We start from the raw sequence: 21,649 nt of genomic DNA, 5'->3' as shown, positions 1-21,649 counted from the left end.
TATTATTTGGTAACGCCAGCGATCAGTTATTGACAAAATATTGTACTTAGTAGTAGGGGGTGCGTGATAGGTTCGCCTTGAGCATCAGGCTTATAAAGTACAGGGCTATTACAAATGATTGAAGCGATTTCATAAATTCACTATAGCTCCATTCATTGACATATGGTCACGACACACTACAGATACGTAGAAAAACTCATAAAGTTTTGTTCGGCTAAAGTCGCACTTCAGGTTTCTGCCGCCAGAGCGCTCGGGAGCGCAGTGAGACAAAATGGCGACAGGAGCCGAGAAAGCGTACGTCGTGCTTGAAATGCACTCAGATCAGTCAGTCATAACAGTGCAACAACACTTCAGGACGAAGTTCAACAAAGATCCACCAACTGCTAACTCCATTCGGCGATGGTATGCGCAGTTTAAAGCTTCTGGATGCCTCTGTAAGGGGAAATCAACGGGTCGGCCTGCAGTGAGCGAAGAAACGGTTGAACGCGTGCGGGCAAGTTTCACGCGTAGCCCGCGGAAGTCGACGAATAAAGCAAGCAAGGAGCTAAACGTACCTCAGCCGACGGTTTGGAAAATCTTACGGAAAAGGCTAAAGCAGAAGCCTTACCGTTTACAATTGCTACAAGCCCTGACACCCGATGACAAAGTCAACGCTTTGAATTTTCGGCGCGATTGCAACAGCTAATGGAAGAGGATGCGTTCAGTGCGAAACTTGTTTTCAGTGATGAAGCAACATTTTTTTCTTAATGGTGAAGCGAACAGACACAATGTGCGAATCTGGGCGGTAGAGAATCCTCACGCATTCGTGCAGCAAATTCGCAGTTCACTAAAAGTTAACGTGTTTTGTGCAATCTCATGGTTTAAAGTATACGGCTCCTTTTTCTTCTGCGAAAAAAACGATACAGGACACGAGTATCTGGACATGCTGGAAAATTGGCTCATGCCACAACTGGAGACCGACAGCGCCGACTTCTTCTTTCAACAGGATGGTGCTGCACCGCACTTCCATCATGATGTTCGGCATTTCTTAAACAGGAGATTGGAAAACCGATGGATCGGTCGTGGTGGAGATCATGCCCAGCAATTCATGTCATGGCCTCCACGCTCTCCCGACTTCACCCCGTGCGATTTCTTTCTGTGGGGTTATGTGAAAGATTCAGTGTTTAAACCTCCTCTACCAAGAAACGTGCCAGAACTGCGAGCTCGCATCAACGATGCTTTCGAACTCATTGATGGGGACATGCTGCGCCGAGTGTGGGAGGAACTTGATTATCGGCTTGATGTCTGCCGAATCACTAAAGGGGCACATATCGAACATTTGTGAATACCTAAAAAAACTTTTTGAGTTTTTGTATGTGTGTGCAAAGCATTGTGAAAATATCTCAAATAATAAAGTTCTTGTAGAGCTGTGAAATCGCTTCAATCATTTTTAATAACCCTGTATATGTTTGTGTTCCGACATGTGCAAAGGAAATGATTATGTCCATTTGTAAGGAAGGTATGGATTTGATGTCGAATACTGTGATAGCAAAGGGAAGATTATGTCATGTCATAAGAATGGTACTGATATTTATATTTCCAGAGCCCCAGCCGTCAACAGTGTGTATTTTCAATACTTCTCTCACTGTCAAATGTCATTCAACTGAGACCGTGATTGTTACATTTAGTTATAAGTACAGGGATAAAATATATATGTGACCGATTTCTTAGGATGATGATTCTGCCTGTGCGTGCTTGGCGTGCAGTGCCAGTGACCTGTGCGGGAAGACTTACGTTTCACGTTAATGGTAGGAGCTGTCCAAATGGAGAGGCCTGCTGGAGTGTAGGAATGTAGATGACTTAATTGTGTTGTACTCTAGACGGCCGAATAGCGAACTAATACTTCGTATGTGTTGGATAGCCTCCGTGAGCGCATGGAAATTTGAGATGATTGAATACGGAGGTGTATTTGCGCTGGACCATTACTCCCTCCCAAGAAAATTGTTTGGTTGACTGCTTTCGCAGATTTCGCGCCTTTATTTAGTTGAGAGAAGATCCATTGTGGCTTATGCATCTAGCATGTGTAAGACACGTTTGCCGGTTCTCTAGACATTAGAAACACTTTAGCTGATCTTGTAAATTATAGGGATGATTTTGAATCTGCTACATCACTGACATCGGTATTTGCAAGTGGAAATATAAGTTTTCTCTATATTTTTTTTTTGGAGTTTCCACGTAAATGTCTTCACAGACGTGACAAGTTTCTAGTTAGTCAGTGGTTTACAGCCCCCACCTAGCTAAAGTTTTGGGTTTATAGAGAAATAATTTCCAGTCTATACCTTCGGAATTATGTTGCGTGAGCAATCGGTAGGATGCTGTGGCGTGCTTGATATCGAGAAGTACCGCGAAAATGGTATGATATTATGGCAAACCATGCGAAAATACATGTGTGCTTGTAATCCCAGAGTCTTGAGATGGGTGTAGAAAAAGCAAACAAGCAAGCAGGTCCGGACCAGAAGCAGTAGCCGAGGGGGAACGAGCCCGAAATTGTAGAACAGTTCTGAGAGTGACTTCAGTCCGCTGAGGGCGCTCTGATCACCCGTCAGGGGTGGATGACTGCCGACCTCGCAGGAAAATATCTAGTGCTGCAAGGAGTGTATTCGGTGCTGTCTGTCTTTTCGGTATATGTACCAATGATGTAAAAGTGGGAGAGCAGTGTAATTGAGTAAGAGTCTTTCTGTATTTGGCGATCTGTAGGCCACTTTGTCGGGTTTAATTGTCGGCGCAATATGGTGATCTGGAGAAAATACAATCATAATGCTCTATTCATTCACAAAACATCCTTTGTGCTGGAATGTACGAGCAACTAAAAACTGATTCAAAAAAAATGGAGGCAGGATATGTATGGAAAGTTCTAAGAAATCAAGTGTTCAAAGACAAGATGAAGCAGTCCATTCATCTCCAGCTGGGATGCCGTCACTCATCCACCACTGTGGCATCAGGATTCTCCAGACCTGTAGCTGCAGGATACTGAAAATTCAATCCATTTTTTTTCTCTTCTGTAAGACATTGCTTCGAATTCTGTTTCCAAAATTGTTCTGATTTCCCCACATCTGGGCTTAGAGAGCACTCTCTTTCAAAACAACAAGAATGCTTTTATGATTAATGGTGTTTTCACGAGCATACACAGACTTTTAGTGGTGAGAACGTTTAACGTTACTGAGACACATATTGATAGCAGGACGAACATTTCGTGCAATGCATCAACCACACTGGATATGTGTGCATGACTAGACACTAGCAACAAAGCACCCTTTGCTATTCTGTGACGTCAGTATCTGCAGGTATCACGTTAGCAACAGTAAACGCATGTGCTGCCCAGATGCGTCTCACGTATGGGACTGGCTTGAGCACACCTTGGAGTTCTGTGACATGAGTATAACACTCAAAGTACTGTATACCCGAAAATAGACCGAACTTTCAACTACTCGCAGTAGGCAGCAGTCGCGTGAGAGCGATGGCCTCCGGTGGCTAGTAGCACCATCGATGTGTGTGCGCCCTTGAAACATCTGTACTCTGCTCCTGTCCAGTCGCATCATCAATGGTGCATAAGTGATCACTCACTTCGAGAGTAATTACTCAGGTGTCAAGTATAAAAGGGATGCCGCTGCCTCATGCTTGAGGTACCCGAATGAGCACCTGTGCATGGCTTGGCAGCTGCTGTTGCATCCCGAATTTTGGGAATGTGTGTGGTAGCCTCCTGTGTCATCCAGTGGACAGGGGGCGGTGGGTGGTGCTTCTTGATGTTGTTTGCGTGTCTGTTGCATTATTTTGTGAGGAGGTCTGTAGGCTGTGCTATGCATCATTTGGACAGTTTGCAAGTTGATTCTGTGTCTGCACATCAGTGTACTGCATTATTTAGGAGGAGTTTGCATGTCTGCATGCTGTGTACTGAAATCATTACCATAATTTGGGAGTTGTTTGCATGTCTGCAGAGCGATATTTCAGTAATTTACGAGTAGTTTACAGGTCTGTAGGATGTGTGGCGTGACCCTAAGCATGTCACAACGTGTGTTTTGTATCAGTGTGATAAATATAATATCTAAAATCCATCCCTAAATAAATTGTTCCAAAATAAATAAAGTAAACTTCTTCCTCTCTCCAGCAGCCCAGTGCAGACTGAGTCATCTTCCCCTCCAGACAGCCATTTGGGTTACATCGCAGAACGGATGATAGCACACTCTGGTGGCGGTACTGTGTACTAGATCAGTTAGACTCTGGACCCCATGGCGACCACACTGTTTCCCTCCATTTTCCCCCACCATCTTGGATTATGTCACAGTACAGACAACAGTACCCTCTGGTGGCTGTACAGTGTACTAGGTCAGTTGGAGTCTGGTCTCCATGCTGAACACACTGTTTCCCTCCATTTTCCCCCGCCATCTTGGATTATGTCACAGAACGGACGACAGCACTCTCTAGTGGCAGTACTGTGTACTAGGTCAGTTGGACTCCGGACCACATTGTGACTACACTTTATGCTGGTACTGCCTCTAATTGCTTAAATAAATAGTGCATGCAAAATAAAGACTTATGTCCAGCATAGGTCGAGTCCTCTTCCCACCATTTCCTTGGTTGAGGTGGTGGCCAGATGACTTAGGTTAGTGGAGGTAGCCCAAATGCCCTTCCTTCCCTGCTATTTTCTTAGATTAGTAGAGATAGCCCAATTAACCTATCTTTCCTCGAAAATACAAACTTCCTTCCAGTTCCTAGGAATATGTGGTGGTCAGGTGACTTAGGTTAGTGGAGGTAGGCTAAGTGACCTATTTTCCTGCCATTTTCATGGGTTAGTAGAGGTGTGTTGCATTGTCCTGACGGAATTTGAACTTCTCGCCATTTCCTGGGGGAGGTGGGAGGGGAGAGGGTTGGGCTAGTGGAGGCAGCCCAGTTGACTTATCTTCCCGCCAAAATGCGCCATCTTGGATGACATTTCACCGCCATCTTGGATGATGTCATGCACTGTTGACAAGTCTACAGGCTGCCATCTTGGATGACGTCATCGCCGTCTTCTTGGATACATCTGGCAACAATGGAGAGTGGGGCTGTACTGGCTCAGTCACACTACTGACACGAAGGTCTGCTTGTTGCCACATCACAGGTTAAGTATAAAATTTACACATTTCAAAATTATGCTTTCATGTGCCTATGGGTATACATCAATAACAGTTAATTTATCTTCAGTCATTAAAGAGTGCTGTGCAATTAACTCGTTCCAGGCATATAAATTATACGAAGTAACAGGGCAAATCATAGTAGATGTCATGTCTAACATACGTTCAATTAATAGCAGTATCTATAGGAACTGGTCTGGATGCAATATTGCACTGCTTAAGCAAATATTTGAACTACTTTCTAGAGCTGTTCTTAAATTAAGATCATCAATTCTAGCAGTCGATAGACTCTCAGTAATTCTTAAACTGCAGAGTGTTTAAATCTAAGTGAGCACTCATAAGAGGTCGTAGATGGTTGCATTCATCTTACAACGAATAACGTTGAAACTTGCAACAAATTGCTTTACAATTTGTTCAATAAAAACAGTGAGATTAGTAGAGGTTCTTTGCATATTCCTTAAAACAATTATGTGATTAACGTGCGTCGAGTTAGACAGCATCAGACCGAGGCGCCCGCGTTAGCAATTGCGAGCAGGCGAACAAAGAGTGCCATCTTGTAGCCACAAATACAAACAGGCTACTTAACATTGAAAATTTAGACAGATGAATGTTACGGTGAACTTAATTTTGTACATGAAGTAAAAGGCAGACACAGTACCAAATTGTCTACATAAAAGCTTATTAATACAGTTTAAAGGCTGCAAACGCCATTTAGTCTCAAAGATTACCTTGTAGTCGGGAACTTGGGTTCTTTAAGCTCAATAGCCATTTAAGTGTGGCATGTTATGTAATCACTGTAAATTCCCTTAATGTCAAATCTATTATGTGTTATACAAAAAACCAAAGCACAAAAGTTGCTTTTCTGTTCTAGTGTAATTATCCAAGATTCTACTTCAGGCAGGTGTAAAATGAATGTGCACAACAGAAATACTGAAAGCGGAAATGAAGATTTGGCCCTGATTGACTACCGCCTTAAGCAGATCTTAGGATCTCTTAATGGTGATTATCTCCTCTTTCTTGCTCTTTAACATATAAATTACAACATAAACATAAATGAATGATTAAGGGAACTTGTATGTACCAAATGATAAATGCTGTTTCCACTTATACATTTATTGTAGGTTAAAACCCCTTTATATTACAAATGTTTATGTATCAATGCCCAATGGACATAAAGGGATACAAATGATTTTCCTAACTAATATGATTTATCAATTGCCCGAATCTTTTACGGCCACGCGATCTATTATAAACAACGCGAGATGAGTGACATCATCTACGTGCCAAACACTAGAAGACACTACTGTCAAAGATGATCTACAGTGGTGTGCAACCTCAGTAGAATAAAATTTACGTGATCACAGCTGCTTAACTTTATAGGCCTAATAAGCCGAAGCAATTAGCAGTATCACCATATGTACTGTGTCTGGTGCATCGGAGTGATGGTTCTTGTACACGTCTGCGACGACGGAGGACTCCAGCCACAAAACATAAAAAAAAACATTCAATCACTAGGGCGGCACAAGACGGTTCTGACTAGTATAATCTAATACTGTCTTCTACTCTCCGTGTTCTAGAGACGATAAACGAACTCCCAGCCATAAGGACGGAATTCAGATAATGTCTCAACGTGAGTATAGGCAGAAGAAGTGGTCTCAATGACTGAACGCCATGTACTCAACGACGACTCCCAACCCAGAGGCGAAGTCCAGAATCATATAAGTTCGCAACAGTAATGTACCTAACCGCTCTAACTCTAAAAACTGAGAGCAAAGACAGCAAGTCCGTGTGTAACAACAAAAGCTGATACTGAGTGACTGTCCAACACGGGCACTCAAAATGGAAGACTGCTTCTCTCCACCGCTGGCTTCCATGAAAAGTTCGGCTCCCTTCCCTCATAACTCTGAAGGCGAATCATATTCTCAAAACCACGGAATATTCTCCCTCTCTACAGATTCTTCCAAACGCTGACCAACCATAATTTAGTCTTTTGTCTTCCAATGTGGAATGTTTGTGAGGAAATACCTATACTCATACAATGGTATGCTTCTCAGAGAAAAACTCCTCGGAAGTATCCCAGCCTGGGATTTCCAAGGTAACACTTCCTCGTTTCTCTCTGCTGCGTCCATGATTTTCAGAGTCTCCAAACTATTATCTGGTTATCCTTCCGGCCCCACTACAATACCGGCCAGCTGCCGCTGTATTGTGCTACTGCGCTCAGGTACCCAGACCGTCCGTCTTGGCACTTCGAGTGTGAAGCAGGACCAACACACGTGTGCGGGATTTTCCACCCAGGGCTTGAGTTACACCTGCCATTTCACTTCTACTGGTGATCCAACCTCTACTAGTATAGGCAATCATTCATTACGCCATTTTGATAATAAAGACACTCCGTCACCTTTCATGCAATAAGCGTTAACAACTATTTACAAGGACTATGTGACAATGTCAGTCTTCTTTAAATATTCATATATACGATATACAACCTATCAAATAATATCTAATTGCGGTTGTCAATTACGGCAGAGTATGTAGATGAATGCTTGTAACGTGCGAAATTATAGGCACTTTACAATTACATTTTGCTTTGTTTAATTGCCTGGAAGCAAATGATATTGGGTGTTCATGGCCATCAATTTCATGAGACAAAATAGTACCGACAGCAAAATGTGAAGCATCTGTTGATAGAATGAAGGGCTTGCCATAATCTGGGTAGGCTAACACTGGAGATGCGGTTAGGGCAGTTTTAAGGTCTTCCATTGCATTCGTGTACTCTGTTGACCAATTGAATGTAGTTCCCTCTTTCAGTAGCTGTCTCATTTGATATGCTATATTTGCATAACCGGCTATGAAACGCCTATAGAAATTTGCTAATTCCAAGAATGTTTGTAATTCCTTTAAATTCTGTGGTCGCGGAAAATTCTTACCGCTTCAGTTAATTTTGGATCAGGACAGACGCCTTCACTAGCCATAACGTGTCCAAGGTAGTTCACTTGATTTTGTACAAAGTGACGTTTATCTATTTACAAGGACAGATTTGCGCTTCTTGTACACTCGAAAACTGCTTGAAGTTTCTCAGTATTCTGTTTCAAGTTTTCACCCAGAATTATTACGTCGTCGATGTATACAATACCTTGTGTTGGTGTGAGCCCTCGTAAAACAGAATCCATCAGGCGTTGAAAGGTGGCTGGTGCATTGCAAAGTCCTAATGGCAAATGCAGATATTTATACACTCCTGTAGTTGTAGCAAAAGCAGTTTTCACTGGATCATTTGGATGCACTATCAGCTGATGATATCCGCTTGTCTGATACCAAGCCGAAAAATTTGGACATCGGCCCAAGTAATCCAAGGCTCCTACCAGGCTTGGTAAGGGGTAAAAGTCTGGTGTGGTTACTGTATTCAGAGCACGATAACCCAAGCAAAAACCGAACTGTGATTCTCCGGAAACTGATTTCTTCTTAACAGTGACAACCGGTAATCACCAATTTTACCGGTTGTCTGTAAGGTCTGAGTGATCGGTGCTACATTTCTGGTATGTATGCGATACTGAACCAGATGAGTGACAGGAAAATTTGAACGTTCTCGGAAAATATCTGCATACTCCAATGAAACAGGCGCGAAAATCTTCTGCTCTTCAACTATCAAATGTTGTGTCTTCTGCCATATCTTGCTCTTTCTTTCATTATTAATTTCGACCCCTGACTGCAATTTTCCTGTACCACAAGAAAAATCTGGCTACGTAACTGCGACTTTTGAAACTTCATTTGGAATCTGTATGTCAACACTTTTACTTGTGCTCGACAGTTCAGCAACTTTCGTTCCTCATGGCAATACAACCTCTTCATTGCTAATGTTCGTTATTATCCTGCTGAAATGTAGGGTTTCGCAGGGCTCGAATGAAGGGTAGAGCCACGAGTTGTAACCCATCTGAAATGTAACGTCCACTGTTCAAAGTGACGTCAATACGAACAAGAGGTGACCGAGACGTGTAACCAATGGCACCCCATACCATCACGCCGGGTGATACGCCAGTATGGCGACGACTAATACACGCTTCCAATGTGCGTTCACCGCAATGTCGCCAAACACAGATGCGACCATTATGATGCTGTAAACAGAACCTGGATTCATCCGAAAAAAATGACGTTTTGCCACTCGTGAACCCTGGTTCGTCGTTGAGTACACCATCGCAGGCGCTCCTGTCTGTGAGGCAGCGTCAAGGGTAACCGCAGCCATGGTCTTCGAGCTGATAGTCCATGCTGCTGCAAACGTCGTCGAACTGTTCGTGCAGATGGTTGTTGTCTCGCAAACGTCCCCATCTGTTGACTTAGGGATCGAGACGTGGTTGCACGATCCGTTACAGCCATGCGTATAACATGCCTGTCATCTCGACTGCTAGTTATACGAGGCCGTTGGGATCCAGCACGGCATACCGTATTGCCCTTCTGAACCTATCGATTCCATATTCTGCTAACAGTAATTGGATCTCGACCAACGCGAGCAGCAATGTCGCTATACGATAAACCGCAATCGCGATAGGCTACAATCCTACCTTTATCAAAGTCGGAAACGTGATGGTACATATTTCTCCTCCTTACACGAGGCATCAAAACAACGTTGCACCAGGCAACGCCTGTCAACTGCTGTTTGTGTATGAGAAATCGGTTGGAAACGTTCCTCATATCAGCACGTTGTAGGTGTCACCACCGGCACCAACCTCGTGTGAATGCTCTGAAAAGCAAATCATTTGCATATCACAACATCTTCTTCCTGTCGGTTAAATTTCGCGTCTGTAGCACGTCATCTTCGTGGTGTAGCAATTTTAATGGCCAGTAGCGCAGTTATTCTCTGTGGAATTTGACAGTATTTTTGTTTGCCTCTCTGGACAAGTGTCGTTTTGAATTCATTGTAATCTTCTGATTTCACACAAGTGGGCTCCGTTCTGATGAAATCTTGTGCGGCTCCCTGAATTCTTAATTTAGCAACTGCTAATCCGTCTGAATTAGTCCACGAACCCAACAAGGCAGCTCCTTCTAGTTTACAGAAGAATTTCTCGGGCTTACCGCTAACCACTGGTACTGATGGGAATAGTGAGAAATTCTCTATCGGGGCAGCAATGCAAGAGCTCTCATTTGACAAGTCATGTGAAAGTCTGCGCTCATTTCTGTCTGCTTTTAACCGTTGAATCCCTTTCTGCAAGCCGGCCGGTGTGGCCGTGCGGTTAAAGGCGCTTCAGTCTGGAACCGCGTCACCGCTGCAGTCGCAGGTTCGAATCCTGCCTCGGGCATGGATGTTTGTGATGTCCTTAGGTTAGTTAGGTTTAATTAGTTCTAAGTTCTAGGCGACTGATGACCTCAGAAGTTAAGTCGCATAGTGCTCAGAGCCATTTGAACCATTTGAACCTTTCTGCAAGCTGTTTGTAATGGTTTGGAGATCGACTGTGTCACCCGGGTAACGTGGATTCTGCCATAGTGATTCATGTAAGCTAGGAAAATCACTCTATTACAGCAAAATTCTTAAGTTAAGTCGCATAGTGCTCAGAGCCATTTGAACCATTTGAACCTTTCTGCAAGCTGTTTGTAATGGTTTGGAGATCGACTGTGTCACCCGGGTAACGTGGATTCTGCCATAGTGATTCATGTAAGCTAGGAAAATCACTCTATTACAGCAAAATTCTTACGAATCCATGATTGTCTTTCATGTTGTAGACAAATTTTAGGAGACTAACCTGAATTCCAGCCCTGGATGACCCCGTGTTGTCGGATGACGTCCACGCTGGTTCTGCTGCTGCTGCTGCTGTTGATTCGCTATGGAGATACGCCAGGAACTCGGAATTCTCTGAAGTTCTCACATCGCTGCACCTCCTCAGGACTGTAGGATTTCCATAGTTGATCCCCAAGGTGACACCAGTTCTTTAAGACGTAAAGGCTCCCTTGGTATTTGTGAGGATTACTGCGGGCATTGGGCCCATGAGGTACAAAAACACGGTCACTATGATTATTATCTATCACAACTTTATTTCTATGCAGACATTTACAATAACGTGCTCGCTACGCCGTCCCGTCATAAATGTGTCTGACGTCCGACCACGAACAAATACGGATTTGTCAGTACTGCATTGTGAGTTTAAAGAGACGTAATTCCGCGCGGGAACACGCGCATTGGAAACAGTGGAGCCCGTACAGGCGGCCAGCGACGCGACTAGTGTGTGTGTGTGTGTGTGTGTAGAAGATGGGGGAGGGGGGTGTTGGGAGGGGGGGGGGGGGTGTTGACAGCTACCTACGGATTATGGAAGAAACCTGAAAGAAACGCCACCATGTTCAATAATGCTTTTCGTTCAGTCACAGGACGTAGTGTTAAAACTCAAAATGTGCGCATTAGGCTGCATGATTCGCAACTTCACGCCGACGTCAATGGAGAGGTCCATCTTTGCGACCGCGACACCATACAGATGGACCCAACAACATGCCAAATGGACCGCTCATATTGGCATCACGTTCTCTTCACCGGGGAGTGTCGCATATGCCTACAACCAGCCAATCGTCGGAGACGTTTTTGGAGACAACCCGGTCGGGTGAAAGCCTTAGACACACTGTCCAGCGACTGCAGCAAGTTGGAGGTTCCCTGCTGTTTTGGGGTGGCATTGTGTGGAGCCGACGTACGCCGCTGGTGAACATGGAAGGCGCCGTAACGGCAGTACGATAATTGAATGCCAACCTCCGACCGATAGTGCAACCATATCGGCAGCGTGTTGGAGAGGCATTCGCCTTCATGGGCGACAATTCGGGCCTCCATAGTGCACATCTTGTCAATGACTTCCTTCAGGATAACGACCTGAACCCTATCGAACATGGCTGGGTCAGACTGAAAAGGGCTGTTTATGGACGACGTGACCAACCAACCACTCTGAGGGATCTACGCCGAATCGCCGTTTAGGAGTGGGACAATGTGGACCAACAGTGCCTTTATGAACTTGTGAATAGTGTGCCATGACGAATACAGGCATGCATCAATGCAAGAGGACATGCTACTGGGTAATAGAGGTACCGGTGTGTACAGCAATCTGGAGAACCACCTCTGAAGGTCTCGCTGTATGGTGGTAGAACATGCAAGGTGTGGTTTTCGTGAGCAATAAGAATGGCGGAAATAATATTTATACTGATATCTATTCCAATTTTCCGTACAGGTTCCGGAACTCTCGAAACAGAGGTGATGCGTTTATGTCGTTTTTATCCCCCGCTGAGGGTCTTCCCTGGTATTTGTGAGGATTACTGCGGGCATTGGGTCCATGAGGTACAGAAATACGCACACTACGTGTTATTAGCCATTACCAATTTATCTCTATGAAGACATTTATAATAACGTGCCCGCTAAGTCGACCCGTCATAGCAGTGTCATAGCACGTCCAACCACGAACAAATACGGGTTTGTCAGTACTCCATTGTGAGTTGAAAAAGACATAATTCCGCCTCGCAAAAAGCGTATTAGAAACCGTTGTGCCCGTGCAGGTGGCCAGCGACGCGAAGCGACTGCTGTGTGTGTGTGTGTGTGTGTGTGTGTGTGTGCGGCCGGCGTATACTGACTCCGCAGTTCGTCAGCATTCCACGATAACGCCAGCTAAGACCCGTACCCACACGTGGTGGCTGCGTCCAAGACTGTGACCCTCAGTTCCCTATTGAAATAAGAGTAATGAGTCTTGTAAAGGGAAAATGCATTTAATAGCTAGTACTTAGATCAGCTGCCGATTTAAATATGAATAGAAGAGCACAACTTAGAAGTACGTTGTAAATTTAATAAATGACAGCGGCGGGAAAAATAAATCAAGAGGAATTTGCATTAACTTCCTGTCATTATTCAGTAACTCAGTAAGAAATCTGAACATCAGGATTACATTCATCTTCCAATGGAGCCAGTGGAATACAATTCCAGTAGATTACAATCTGAATAAAATGAATCTCAAAAAAATCTAAAATTCCTGTAGTTTAATAAACACAAAATTGAAAAAATAGCTCTATGGTAGTCATGGCGGTGATGATCTTTGGATGCTCTTCGGTTGTTTAATCTGGTCATTGTTCAGAACACTAATATTCATGTACGTCGAAATGAAATAAGATTTGATGAGACTGATTCAGATACTTACATTCTTCCCACACTGTAGCAACAGCTTTGGACCAGTCCTTTCCTATCACCATGCAATAATGTTCTCACACACCAGTTAAGGGCCGTAACATCGTGGCTCGAAGGGGACAATGTGGTTTTGCTGGCGACCTGCTCAGACTCGCAACATGACTCCCACAGAGCATTTCCGGGGTCGGGTTACACAAACAACCGGTAATTATTAACCATACTTAAGGAAGGCGAAAGCAACCTTTGCAATTACCCTACCAGAACGTATTGTATCGATTCCAAATGTATAGCTGTAGACATCTCAGAAGGAGCATCAGCACATTATTAGCTACATGGCTGGCGTCTTTGTAGCAGACAGCAACCATTGTTGGAAGACTTCTTATCACAGTGTGTATCGATAACGGCAGCTGCCGCTACACTCTACTAGATGTTCCAGAACGAAATTAGCGTTTAGGGACACACTTGAGCGCATCGCTGATACAGGCGAAATAGTGACCAGGACTTCAAAGCACCAACTACAGCTTCAGAATATTTATTTGAATGGTATGTGAAACACTACAAAAATTTGTGAAACCAGACAAGAAAATGTTCACAAGAATTAATGAGAATCTGAATGAGGAAACTAAAATTTATTCGATACAGTCTACACAGTCACTTAAAGAAGTTCAAAGACAGATTTTTTGGACGAGAAGTAGATTACTCGAACAAATAGAGAACCGCGTAAATTGGGGATTCGTGTACAAACCAGGTTGTTCAGTAACCATTGGCAACAATCTGTATCGAGTACACAATATCAGGAATGACGCATGTCACTGTTTTCAAAATGGAGCAGCGTACACAATTAAGATTTGATTTTTATGTCATGAAACCGCAACTGAAACGTGCGAATGGTGCATCAAGAATATAGAAATGACTGTCTCACTCGAACAAGGTATTCGAAGGGATTTAGCGTTTTAAGAGTGGTGGTGAGTCCCTTGAAGACAATCCGCGTGAAGGAGACCGATAGCCATCCGAAGTAGCGACTACATGACTTGCGTACGGTAGCTGCTGTCTGACGAACTGACATCAAATCCATCGCAGACGAATTCAGGTATCGCTGTCGGAGCCGTTTACAACGTCATGCAAGTCAGCTGAGGCACGTGGATTCTGTGCGCCGAGTCTGCGCCGCACTCCTTAACAAGTGAGCTGCGGCAGCAGTAGTGCGCAGACGCCAGAACTTCGTTGAGGCAGCCGAAATGCGAGCAAAGTTTTTGTTGAACATCGTCACGGTGTGTGAAATAGGATGTTATAAATATTATTATTTATTTTTGTTTTGAGAGTTTACAGGTTCCCTTGGTTTTTAACGTAGTGCAAGAAATTTGTAGACCAGCTTTAATCATAGTTCTTTATTTTTCTCATTTGTATTTTGTAAGCATCACAACTTCATTAGAGCCACTGACTGGTAATTTTAGCAGTTACTGAGATCTCCTTGTTCTCTCTGAATTTGCGCTGACCGTTATGATTGTATGTTTCCGTCATTGTACACCAAGAAATGGATAAGAATTATGTTTGTAGTGTGCGGGGGCAAGAAGCATTGGCGACTGTCTGTAAAAGATTAGAAGCTGCTGCTGGCGTGGTTCAAAAATGGTTCAAATGGCTCTGAGCACTATGGGACTTAACTTCTGAGGTCATCAGTCCCCTAGAACTGAGAACTACTTAAACCTAACCAACCTATGGACCTCACACACATCCATGCCCGAGGCAGGATTCGAACCTGCGACCGTGGTGGTCGCGCGGTTCCAGACTGTAGCGCCTAGAGCCGCTCGGCCACTCCGGCCGCCGGCTGGCGTGGTCCACAGGCTTCAAGCGACTGCTCTAATGAGCAATGAGATGGGGGCGACAGTGGTGACAGCTGTGACTTCTTCGTCGAAGCCAGAATCCACGGAATCGCTGTTATCATAGCGTCTTTTGTTGTACCACTTCTGACCGGTGTGTCTTCATCCGAGGCTGAGTGGCGGACAGTGGTGGGTTCGTGTATCACTGGCCGGAAGGCGTAAGTCGCAACTGGCCACAGGGCTGGCTCCTTGCGTCTCAGCAACAGGTGCGAGGTGCTAGACAGTGTTGGTAACTCATCTGAGCCAGTACGGGATGCCCTGCCTGTTGAGCCAGAGGACGGCTGTCCTACCAAGTCCAGACAAGTGTGTAGGGAAGGTAAGCTAGTCATTGGGAGCCCAAGGCTAGGCGGATAGTGCAGCCCCTCAGCGAAATAGTAGGCAGATCAGGAAAGAGAGAGAGCTTGCACTCAGTATGTTCATCAGGCAATCTCATCCGAGACACGGAGGAGGCTCTGCCGGTGGATACCAAGAGCACTATGTGTAAACGGCTGCAAATCGTGGAACTCGTAGGCCAGAATGACGTGTGTCACTTGGGTTCTGAGGCCATCTTCAGATGCTTTTGGGGACTGGCTGACTTGGAGAAGACAGCTATCATTGCACACAGGGTGCAGACTAAACACACTATTTGTCGCATTGTACTCAGACTAGAACGCGGTCGTATAGTTTGGAGCTGTGCTGGCGTCAACTCTCGCCAGCACACCGGTCGGAAAAGATGCAGGAAGAAGATCGATAGTAGGCGCTGGATCACGGGCGCTGGCCACGCGATCTAGGTCCCCTTGCCACGGTAACGTGGTTCCCCCCTTCCCCACCCCCCAACCCCCTCCGTCGGAGGTTCGAGTCCTCCCTCGGGCATGGCTGTGTGTGTGTTTTTTCCTTAGCATAACTTAGTTCAAGTTAGATTAAGTAGTGTGTAAGCCGAGCAGTAAGCGTCAGCAGTTTGGTCTCATAGAAGCTTACCAAAAAGTTCCAAAATCAAGGGCGCCTATGCTATCAGGTGAGAGGTCAAAGACAGACTCGCAAGCTACACGCCGCCAACGCCCTCTCGACCGCAAGTATTTAGGTCGCCGCCTCGGACTGGAGGGATCAGTCTCAGGCAGTCACAGGCACTAGCACAGTCGCACAATCACTAGCTTAGTCGCTGACCATCAACTTGTACCCCAATTTGGATTGTGATCACATAGCAGAACTTGTGCTTCACCACTAATATTGAGGAGCTTGTACCTGGGCGCTGCTAAAGTTAAATAGCAGCTATCTGTTTAAGTAAATAAAGAACCCTGTTGATACATGTGTGCAGTTGTGCTGTAGAATGAGGAAAGTGGCCATCAAACAACATCCTCTCCCTTGTTTCCTGTGGTACAAGACTCTAGAGTGTCGACGAAGAGACTACAGGAGCAGAGTGAAAGATCTAAATGTTAGGCTCAGACGCTTCTGAGACAATGCATCAAAAGTTCAGGCGTGCACTACGTGGAGGAATCGGCTAACATAGCAGCAGAGAACCTGTGCACATGAGGATTTTTTTTAGGTCAGAGGGACCCATCCTTGGGATCAGTGCTGGACTACTGCTGAAATCGAAGAAAATCAGCCACATTATTCTCAGAGAACGTCGTCCATCCAGATCGGAATCAGAAAAGGTTCATATACAAGCTGAAATCCCATGCATGGCAATGTTTCAGAATTGCTATCCCTTATAAAGGTGATAATGCCCAGACAGTATCAGAAACAGAAAGATGGCTGAAACTGGAAGTGAGTAGCAACGAATTCCTGAATTGAGAACGGAATATACGTATACAAAAGTCATGGGATAGCGACATGCACATGTAAAAATGACGGTAGTGTCGCGTACACAAAGTATAAAAGGACAGTACACTGGCGCATTTGCACTCAGGCGATTCATGTGCAAAGGTTTCCGACGTGATTTTGTGGTCACATGACGGGAATTAAGACTTTGAATGCGGAATGGCAGTTGGAGCTAGACGCATGGGACATTCCATTTCGGAAATCGTTGGGGAATGCAATATTCCGTGATCCAAAGTGTTAAGAGTGTGCCAAGAATACCAAATTTCAAACATTAATCTCACCACAGACAACACAGTGGTCGGAGGCCTTCCCTTAACGACCGAGAGCACCGGGATTTGCGTAGAGTTGTCAGTGCTAACAGACAAGCAACACTGCACGAAATAACCGCAGAAATCAATGTGAGAAGTACGACGAATATATCCGCTGGGTAAATAAAATACTGTGCTTTATTAAAATCGTGCTGTTACCTGATTTTTGGCAGGAAGCAATCAACAAGCACCTGGAATAAGCCAATGTGGAAGAGCGTCACATGTCTGCATAGATAGCCATGTGTAAATAAAGCATTCCATAATTCACAGTAACGTAACTAGAATGACAGTGCAATAACATTACTTACATGTGTAATGTCACGTATCGTACTCACCACATTCTTTTATGTCACATACATAAAACCAGAAGTCGTACTCCATCGTTATTCTAAGTGCTGCAGCCTGACAACTAATGCAGCTGTTTGGAAGTTGTCAAAGATGCACTTACTTCCAAACATTGTGTGCTATATAGCTATGTGCAATGACATTACCTTTACTACTGCCGTGCCACAGTTAGTTAAAGTATTGTGTACTAGGTGATCGGTGACAAAATATCACTTAAAATCATATATATTCCTTACAGTACATGAGAATAATACATCAACGTATAAATATCATGAAATATTGTCAGAGAAAAGATTGATTTATTGCTAGCATGCCAGACTAAACGAAAATATTTAACGTAAGTCTCATTGACTACACATAGATAGAGACCAACTTATTGACATGTTATATACATGAGTAACTCATAAAAATTCAAATTTTAAAAATATTTTAAGTATGCACTATTCGTGACAGTTCAGTGGGACCAGATGACAGTTTGTAATAAGAAAATCTGTAACTATAGGTTTGCCTTTTATTACAGCAAGTTGGTAGGTGTGATAGTAGGATCCAATAAAGATACAGATAGGTATATGAGTGTACTTGAAGTCATTGAAACAATATTACACACAGAAAAATGATAAAACTTCCTTCTCAAAACCATGTATATAAATCATAGCATGGACCGCGTAATGCGAAGAAAATCGTATGGAACCATCTGGCAATGCATGGAAAATACAGGTAAAAATAATTCCAAGACATGCATCGAATAAAAGGTACGAGCTACTACAAACATTATCGTAGTGATCAGTGTGTGAAGATTGCACACGGAGACCAACTTAATGACATTTCACACAGAGGTATTTTTTGGGTTACATTAATCTATTACGAAACATTAGAATCCTCTTACAGAGGCCAAATTGTGGCAAATATGTTTTATCTTCACGCCTTGCATTTTTCCAAATGGGTAAGTAGTGACAGCAGATACTAAAAGAAAGTCTGCAAAAATACTCGCTACTGCACATGCACAGGTGTCAAAATGTATAAACTGAAAACATGTATACGCATAATATGTGCAGTAAAGTACATGGTAACAATATATTATTTGAAGAAGAATGTAAGGCAATCAGATAGTAAAGTTATAAAACACAGGTAAAGTTATAAAACACAGGTAAAGTTATTCAATGACATACATCAAGTAAGAATGTTGGCTAGTACAAATTACATATTGAACGAAACAAGGCGTCAATTTACGAAACATTCAATGATTTTTATAGAATACGAAGGTGTCAAAAGATAAAGGCCTTTCTAACAACTAGCAACTGATATAAAATGCAAGGCAGTGCGGCACACAAACAGCACCATTGATAAGAAATATGGGATTGAAACTTAAGTACACCTTATAAATCATGACATGAAGTGTAATCTGTTTCCACAATGTAAAATAAACCAAAGAACCATGAAAGTAGAAGAACCTTAAGGGTCAGTATAATGTAAATCCGAAGTACCAAAAAGGTACAACGTTCAACTGTAAAACAAGAAGACTCAGAACGAACATTACGAGGTCACATGAAACTAATGTCACATGGGACTAAGAAGTATATAAAAATTAACATAAATCGTTTTTAAAACTTTGGAGAAATATCGGTATTTCAAATCCGTTTGTTCATTTCTGACGCACTCTGGACGTCTATTAAAAGCGGCAAAATTTCCATCTCTTCATAAATGTTCATTAATCTACACTTATTAGTGATATGTAAGACTTCCAGTGCATTATGGCTGTTAGCCATATGTGTACCAGTACGTAAGTGATTGCTAAATGAAGATTTATTACTGGTACTAATATTCCGATGTTCCCTCAGTCTAGTTCCAAAGCTTCTCCCAGTATGTCCCACAACACTTTTCACAGTCATCACAGTTAACTTTGTAAATACCTGATTGTTTCATTACATCTGCCTTGTAGGTGCTATGGCATAAAGGTCTGCCCATCTGACTTTGTACATGGTAACATGTCTGAACATTCGTATTACGGAGCATCACATTAGAAATACGCCCATAGTGTGGTAATGTAGCTTACCTCGCTTTTTCTCTAGACTGATGATGATGATGTTTCGATTGTGGGGCGCCCAACTGCGCGGTCATCAGCGACCGTACGAAGTCACAATGTTTACACAGACCATTTCTTGCACAATGCAATCTTGCGACAGTCACGAATGATGATAAACTACCAGCACGATTTTATATAAGCACAGTACAGCATACGATGGACAGTGTATTCTTTTATTAAATACTAACAGGCTGTGGATTACCATGGAAGCAAAAACTTCATATCCGTTAGGCCAGTGCGGCAAAATTTGGCGTTAATAGACTGTTGCAGCAGACGGGTGACGTGAGTGCCTTTGCTAACGGCACGACGTCGCCTGCAGTGCCAGTACTGGACTCGTTACGATATTGGTGGATCCCAGACGACTTGAAAACCGTGCCCTGCAGTTGCATCCCGGATTCAGCTGGTAAGTGCTGATTGCAGGATTCAAGTTTTTAGCAGAATCCACGAAGCCATATTTCCAGATTGTCAACAAGGCATTGTGGAATCTAGTGGTGGATCCATAATAGTGTGGGTTGTGTTTACATGTAATGGACTGGGTCCTCTGGTGCAACTGAACCAATGATTGACTGGAAATGGTTATGTGCGGCTACTTGGAGACGATTTGTGTCTATTCAATAACTTCATGTTCCGAAACAACGATGGAATGTTTATGAATGACAGTGCGCCTTGTAAATGGGCTACAATTGTTCGTGATTAATTTAAAAATATTCTGGACAGTTCGAACGAATGATTTGGCCACCCTGATCGCCCGACATGAATTCCATCGAACATTTATGGGACATTCAGTTCGTGCATAAAATTTTTCACCGCCAACAGTTTCGCAGTTATGGACAGCTAGAGAGGCAGCGTGGCTCAGTACTTTTGGAGGGGACTTTCAGCGACTTGTTGAGTCCATGCCACGTCGACTGGCTGCACTACGCCAAGCGAAAGGAGGCTCTACACGATATTGAGAGGTATTCTATGACTTTTGTCTCTTCAGTATGTATCACAAGAATAGGTTATATGCAAATGGTGGCAACGTATTAATTACAGTAAATAGTTCGATAATACCTAGTGTGGATATTATCGGTTCCAAATGTGAAATAATCTTACAAGGGGAGGCCGCCAATTGTGAAATTCAGATTCGATCCATACTGCGCATAATAAAAGCTCATGGTCAGAGGTATAATGTGGCAAAGCACCAAGATGCACTTCTCAGCCGTTGTCGAGAAAATCGACAGTTAAAAGAAACCGTTACCGTGAAATACTCTCTACGATGAGTAGTTTCCTACAGCGTGGTGGTGCAGCGGTAAGCGCTGGGGTTCGTAATCCGAAGGTCGCCGGATCGAATCTCGCTCCACGCAACTTTTTTTTAGTATTTGTTTTTGTAATTCATATATATATATATATATATATATATATATATATATATATATATATATATATATAATTCCCGGCAATCAGTTGCAACAATTATGCGTATAATAAGTTGTTGAAAGTCGTTTGTCGTGGAAAAACTGGCGACTTCGAACATCATTATGTTTTCCGCAAATCAAGTTGTATTTCACAAATGTTATTAATTGTCTTCATAATGTTAACCACGTATAGTTAACGGAAGACGTAGAAACGAATACGTATAGCGTAAGTCAAACATTCGAATCAGAATAGAGACCCCACGAACACAAACTTGCTGTGGCAGGTATGAAATATAAACTCCGTTACTCGCTCGTTACACTTGAAGGACAGATGTTGAATGGGCCGAAACGAGCCGCCGCATAACAGCGTAGTTGCCTGCTAACTTCGAAAGAAGGTAGACGCGGTCCCTAGCGCAACTTATAACATCGTCGAAAATCAGTGCGGACGGGACAGTTTTGGTACACCCTGTTAAACAAACGGAAAAATGGAGGCGATACAATTGGAGAGCCATCCGCCTTCACCAACACGCATAAGCAATTCATTATATATATATATATATATATATATAT

The sequence above is a fragment of the Schistocerca americana genome, chromosome 7 (genome assembly GCF_021461395.2).
Source record: "Schistocerca americana isolate TAMUIC-IGC-003095 chromosome 7, iqSchAmer2.1, whole genome shotgun sequence".
NCBI lineage: Eukaryota > Metazoa > Arthropoda > Insecta > Orthoptera > Acrididae > Schistocerca > Schistocerca americana.
Note: the sequence above shows the minus strand (reverse complement) of the source record.